Below are 5755 nucleotides of genomic sequence, written 5' to 3'. Positions count from 1 at the left end.
ATGATGGCCTGTGCTGCCCACAGGCAGGTCTGTCAGGAAGGTGATCCTGGAGTGCCACTGCAGGCTGTCCTTGGCATACTTTCCTCCTGCCCCGCTTCTGGTGAAGCAGAAGGCTAAACTGGGTGGCCAAACATCCCCCTTCTTGACCCTGAAGCAGTAGCATGAAGCTCACACCTGGCTGTCATCTTTGGAAATTAATGTTGCTTCAGGCTCCTGCCAGATAAAGAACATATCAAGGGGCAAAGATCTGAAGTGGCAGTGGGCTCCTTGCAAGAGCAGGAAAAAGGCATTAAGATACCATGGTGGAAAACAAGTGTGTTGCCCAACTGAGTGAGAGCAGATGTGAAGGAGGCCAGGATCCAGCACTGTGGGAAATCAGTCTGCAGAGTGCAAAAGGAGAACAGATCCTGGGTGAACTGTAGCTGTTTCCCAGCTAGAGGCAAGCCAAAGGAAAAAGAGGTGAACAATTTCTACTGAGAAAATGACCATCGGGACGAAGGATGTGAAAATCAAGTTTAAAAGGCAATGGGGTGGAAGACATAAAAACCTTCTGGATGTCAAAAGTTCTGTGAAAATCAAACCTGACACTCAGAAATGTGTTGGTACGTGGTAGATTGAGGAAGCTGCTGTAGAGAGCAAAAGAGAAGTGGCAAGGAAACAAGCTGTTCATAGGGTCATGAGCTGCTCACCAGACATCCTTGGATGTTCTCTGTTGGATCTCCTGACACTCTCAAGTAACTTCCTCCAATTCCCAAAGGATTCCTCTTTGACTTTCTACAACTAAAATGGAGCCTGGAAAGAGAAGGAACAGAAAGAGCAAAAAAAGAGGAAACCCCATTTTATGAGGTAGTTAAGATCCACAGTGAAGACCTGCCAGGTTGGAAGTGAAGGGAAGGAATTGAAAAGGAGATGATAAAAACAGAGAGGAAAAGCTCCCATCCAGGATCTTTCATCACAAAAGATGAAGCACAGCAGGCTGCTAAACAAAAGGGATGTATGCAGCCTTGGATCTGACATCAGAGTGGAAATCCCCTGGCTGGAGAAAAGAAGAGAGGATGAGGTAGCTGTAAGGAGATCCTAGGGTAATGGGCTCAGATAAACCCTAGAGCAGAAGAAGCAGCAGCCAAAAAAAGGAACTCCCTCAATCAGTGGCCATGAAAATGTGTGTGTGAACTGTCCTGAAATTCCCAGAAGAACAATTTGGGTTGATGTGATGAAGGCAGAACTCTCACTACTGGTGTCATCAGCCCTACACGAGCTAGTTTTGTATGAGCATGGACAAACCTCCATCACCTCTGTCAGAGGAGGGTAGAGATATTGTCTCTGTTCAAACATGGATGTGAGAAATAGATCACTTCAACAGCTATAAAATCCTACTATGGGAAGAACATTATTGCTCATTGTTAGCATGTGTAAATGATTTTGTATAGAGGAAATCTTGAGGAAAAATCCCTCTTTAGCTGCTCTTTGCTACAGCAGGGATGGTTGCACTCCATCTGCTTCTGACAGCCTTCTGTGATGGAAACTAATTCCTCCTGGGAAATCCAGCCCAGGACTCAAGTTATCTTTCAGTTCAGTGTTCTCCTCTTACCTAATCTTGATCTCTCTGCTGCCATTTGAACCCCTTCATTACTGCTCACCCTAGCTGCTGTGGAGCACAGGGTTTTGGAGATCCAAGAGGTATCTGTGTTTTTAGGAGTGGGTTTGCACCCATCGAGTGTGTAGGGTGGTTTGCATTGTAAGAAGCAGTCTGACTGCTTACAGCTTTGCCAAAGCTTTAGCCTAAATAGCTGAGCTTTTCCATGCCAGGCATTTTCCCTCAAGCTGTTTTCCACCCCCTGCTTTTTTTTTTTTCCTCTGCTCTCTGCCTTTTTGTTTTAAAACGCAGCCAAAAATCTCAGCTGTTTCTGAGAACAAGGTTAGGGAGTGATGCTGCTGCATTATGGCCAGATTGGAGAACTTGGGTGATGGGACTACTGTTGGGAACTTTGAGTGCTCTGATCTGCAGTCTGGGAGCAGGGCTGTGACTTGAAGAGCAGCCAGCCAGGTGCTACCTCCCCCAAGGTGACAGCTGTCTGTGGTGGACATGGGTTGGTGGGTCTGGCTCCAGCTTGGGAATCTCAGTTGATACAGAGATGTTTCCTGTGAGAGGTTCCAGAGTCACTCTCTCACCCTGCACAAACTCAGTTTGACACTGGTCTCATAGTGAAGCAAGGTGTGGGAGATGACTACACCTGTGTGCTTTTTTTTCCCCCCCTCTTCTCCTACACCACAAATTGTTGAGTCTGCAGGTCAAGTTCAAGCAAATTTGAGAGTGGGAGGGAAAGTGTGTTTCAGAAATTCCTTCAAAAGCCTTTAAATGAGGTGGTATGGATGAAAGGGAAGAAAGGAGGTGCAGATCCTGAGGAAACCAGCCTGCCTTTGTTATAATGCTCCTCAGAGCAGCCTGTGTTTATGTAGAACTTTGTCATCTGTTAACATCCCTGTGACAGGATCCAACTTTGTATTTGAGCCATGTTTTTTCCTCCTTCAGCTTTCAAGGTTTGCTTGGTTTCCCCCCCCTTCAAACAGTTAAGGCTGTTGAAAATCTAGGATCTCTGATGAAACCAGATCTGCCCTCGATACACACTAATCATGGCTGGATGATGGGGCTGGAGTAGCCACTGGAATTTCTCTTTGGGAAGCTGGAAGTGACCTTTGTTTCTCCTTGTTCTGTGGGTCAGTCTGGAGCTTAACAGGACATCTACAAACGCTGCAGCTGCTAATGGAGACCACAAAGGTGACTGAGAGGTGAAGAGCAACCTCTGCTGCTCTTGTCCCTTGCTGCTTTCACTGCTGCTGTGGCACTGGCTTGTAGGTGTCTTGCTGGTCTCCTTCCCCTTGGTAGGCACGAGCCTGGGCAGGGGGAGCAAAGCACAGAAATGCAGCAAATTGCAACACTAAAGACTTGAGGTGGGAGAATCCACATCTAATAGGAAAATCCTATGGTAGAGTGTGCTGAGGAATCTGTCTTGAGACACAAAGAAGGCAAAGGGGCAGCTGCAAACACACCCTTCAACCTGCAACGTGCAATTGAACCTGCACGGGGAAATTCCTGTGCTCTTACGAAGTCCAAGGAAAGTCTCTGAGACTTCATTCTGGATCAAGGTGGAGGATTGGGGCCATCCTCATTCCTAGTCAGTAAAAAACAAATAGCTCTCCTCAACAGAGGAGAAGCACGAAAACAAAGTTACAATCAACACCCTGGCTCTTTGAAATCCCTTCCAAATTCTCAAAGGATAAGATCAATGCGAACAAAAACAATAACAGAACTGTATTAAAACAAGGTGAAAAGGCAGCTCCCTCAGCAGCACACACCCAAAAAATGGGCTTTGCCTTCTCGGAGCTGGCAGGAGGCAGGGTTTGGTGGCTCCCAAAGGAGCAAGCCAGGTATTTTATTTTATTCTTTTTCAACTTTGCAAGCTCCATAATGAAAGCAGCACCTCCTGTGCCAGAGCGCTCCAAACCTGCCCGCGATGGAATGTGCTGATAAAGGGGAATATTTCCTTGCAGACTTGGTTTGGGAGACAAATTTTAAATATTGCTGATTTCCAGTATCGGCCTCAGTAAAGAGATTTCACCTCTCAGTGATCTGTCTGTAAATGGTGGCAGCTCTTCCTAGCCTTGCAGGCCTCATTAGACAACAGGCTTTAGGAGTTTGTCTCCCAGTCTCTGTGAAATCTCCTGATTTCTGTGAAAACACAATAAAACAGCCAACAAGCCATTTGTCCTGATATGACACGGCCCCCTGGTGTGTTAGGTGTATGGAAATACAATGATTTTGATGTGTTTAGTGTGTAAGGAGAGCAGAGTCCTGCTCAGTCCTGAGAGGCAATTTGCACCTTGAAAATGAAATGAGTTCTTTGAGAATTTTTAGAATGATCTGATTGTTTGAAAGCTGATGTTTTCCTGCCTGTTATGAGGCAATTTTAAAGCTGGGTGTATCCATGTAAATGTGGGATAAAGTGTGAGAGACCAAGAGGACTGAATGACAACAGAAAAACCAACTTATAGTATTTTTAGGAAAACTTTCAAGTAACAGAATGGGAGATTTCAACCTATTTCTCCTCAAGATTAGTGCAAGTTGTGCTGATAAATCCTCTGGAGTTGTCTGACTCTTCTAAACAAAGATGAAATTTTGGAAGGAGGGGTCTTTTCATGCATAAACTTCTTTGTTTCTCACCAACAGAACACTTTCAGCTAAGATGTGCCTGTGGCAAATCTCTCCTACTGTGAAGTTTGTTGTTTTTATTTCAGTTGGGCAAAGTCTTAAGGTCCTTGATTACAGCTGGGAGTCCATTTCTGTTTTGACCATAGAGAAGGTAAAAAAAGCTTCAGCAATGCAATTGCTCTTCACCACTGGATCTATGAGAGGAAGGAATTATAGCTCAAAGCTTGCAAGATTAACCTCTTTAGACTCTGAAGTGTCTGTTTTGGCCACGATCTGTACCTGAATCACCTCTAACAGCTGTACTGAGTATAATCAATAGCGTAACAAAGTGTAACACAGCTTGCTCAGTGATGAACATTCACGTGTGAAACCAGAGCAGGGTTTTGAGCCACTCTCTGTCTAGATTTCTCCCCCATCATCACAAATTCAACTCCTGAACCCCAACATGTTTGCTTTCCATGCTGTGAATTTGAACATCCCCTCTGCTGCTCGTGCAGGACCAGCCACTTGTGCTGCCCTGCACACGAGCTCCTCTCTCACATCAGCCACCAATTGAGTTTGTGGCAACCCATTTCTGACAGTGCTGCTTTTTTTTTTTTAAAGGGTGTAAAAGGCTCTTGACCAGAGCATGCCACCCCTCAAACCCAAGCACATACTTTTGAAGGAGTTTTAATGGATTTAAAAATGCAACGTAACGAGGCAGCGTGGCTTGTAGCAGCAGAGAACACATAAAAAGAGCTATGTCTGAGCAACATGGAGTTGAGTGCCATCAGCATAGTCTGTAAGCTGACAGCAGCACCTTCAGAACTAATTTCACAAAGGCCATTTTTCAAGCCGTCCTTTTCTGTATGCAGGCCGGGGTGAGGCACAACTTGTGCTCTGTTAAACTTTCTCCTTGTTGCTCAACATCACGGATAATGACAGTGCCTGGCTCTTTATACATAAGATCTCCAGATCTTCACCTGGAGATACCAAGTTGTTTGATAGGCAGGAGGGAATTGAGGCATGAGAGGCCAAGTGATATGCTCAAAGTGCCATTTAGCAGGCCACAGGCAAGGCTGGAAGAGGTACCCAGTCCTGCTGTCTGCTTGCCAGACAATGGAGACTCTGAGGTTAGATAATACTTCTTTTTGCAGTGTATGTGGCAACTGGTACAATGAATAAAGAGGTTTTGACATAAAAGCTGCATAGCTCCATTGCCAAAACATGTATAGATAGCACAGAATCAGAGAAATATGTACCTGCTTCAGTGATCATCACTGTTCCCAATAACTAGTATGAAAGTCAAGTAGCCACAGGGGATAATCTGGTTTAGTCCTCTAACTAATTGTTCAGTTCAGCCTCTGTTGCAACATCAGAGGAATAATTGGTTGGGAGGTTCTCAAGTTGCTTCTCATGTTGGTTTCTAGAAAAAACATCTTTATTCCCCTGGTTAACTGAAAGAATTTAAATGGATTTTCAACTCATGATGATGCTGTGTTTTCCTCAGACAGTGCTAACCTTGATGATCAGAGGCCACTTTTGCTGCCTCAGCCTCAGGTACCT

Source organism: Apus apus, chromosome 11 (genome assembly GCF_020740795.1).
Source record: "Apus apus isolate bApuApu2 chromosome 11, bApuApu2.pri.cur, whole genome shotgun sequence".
NCBI classification, from domain to species: Eukaryota; Metazoa; Chordata; class Aves; order Apodiformes; family Apodidae; genus Apus; species Apus apus.
Note: the sequence above shows the minus strand (reverse complement) of the source record.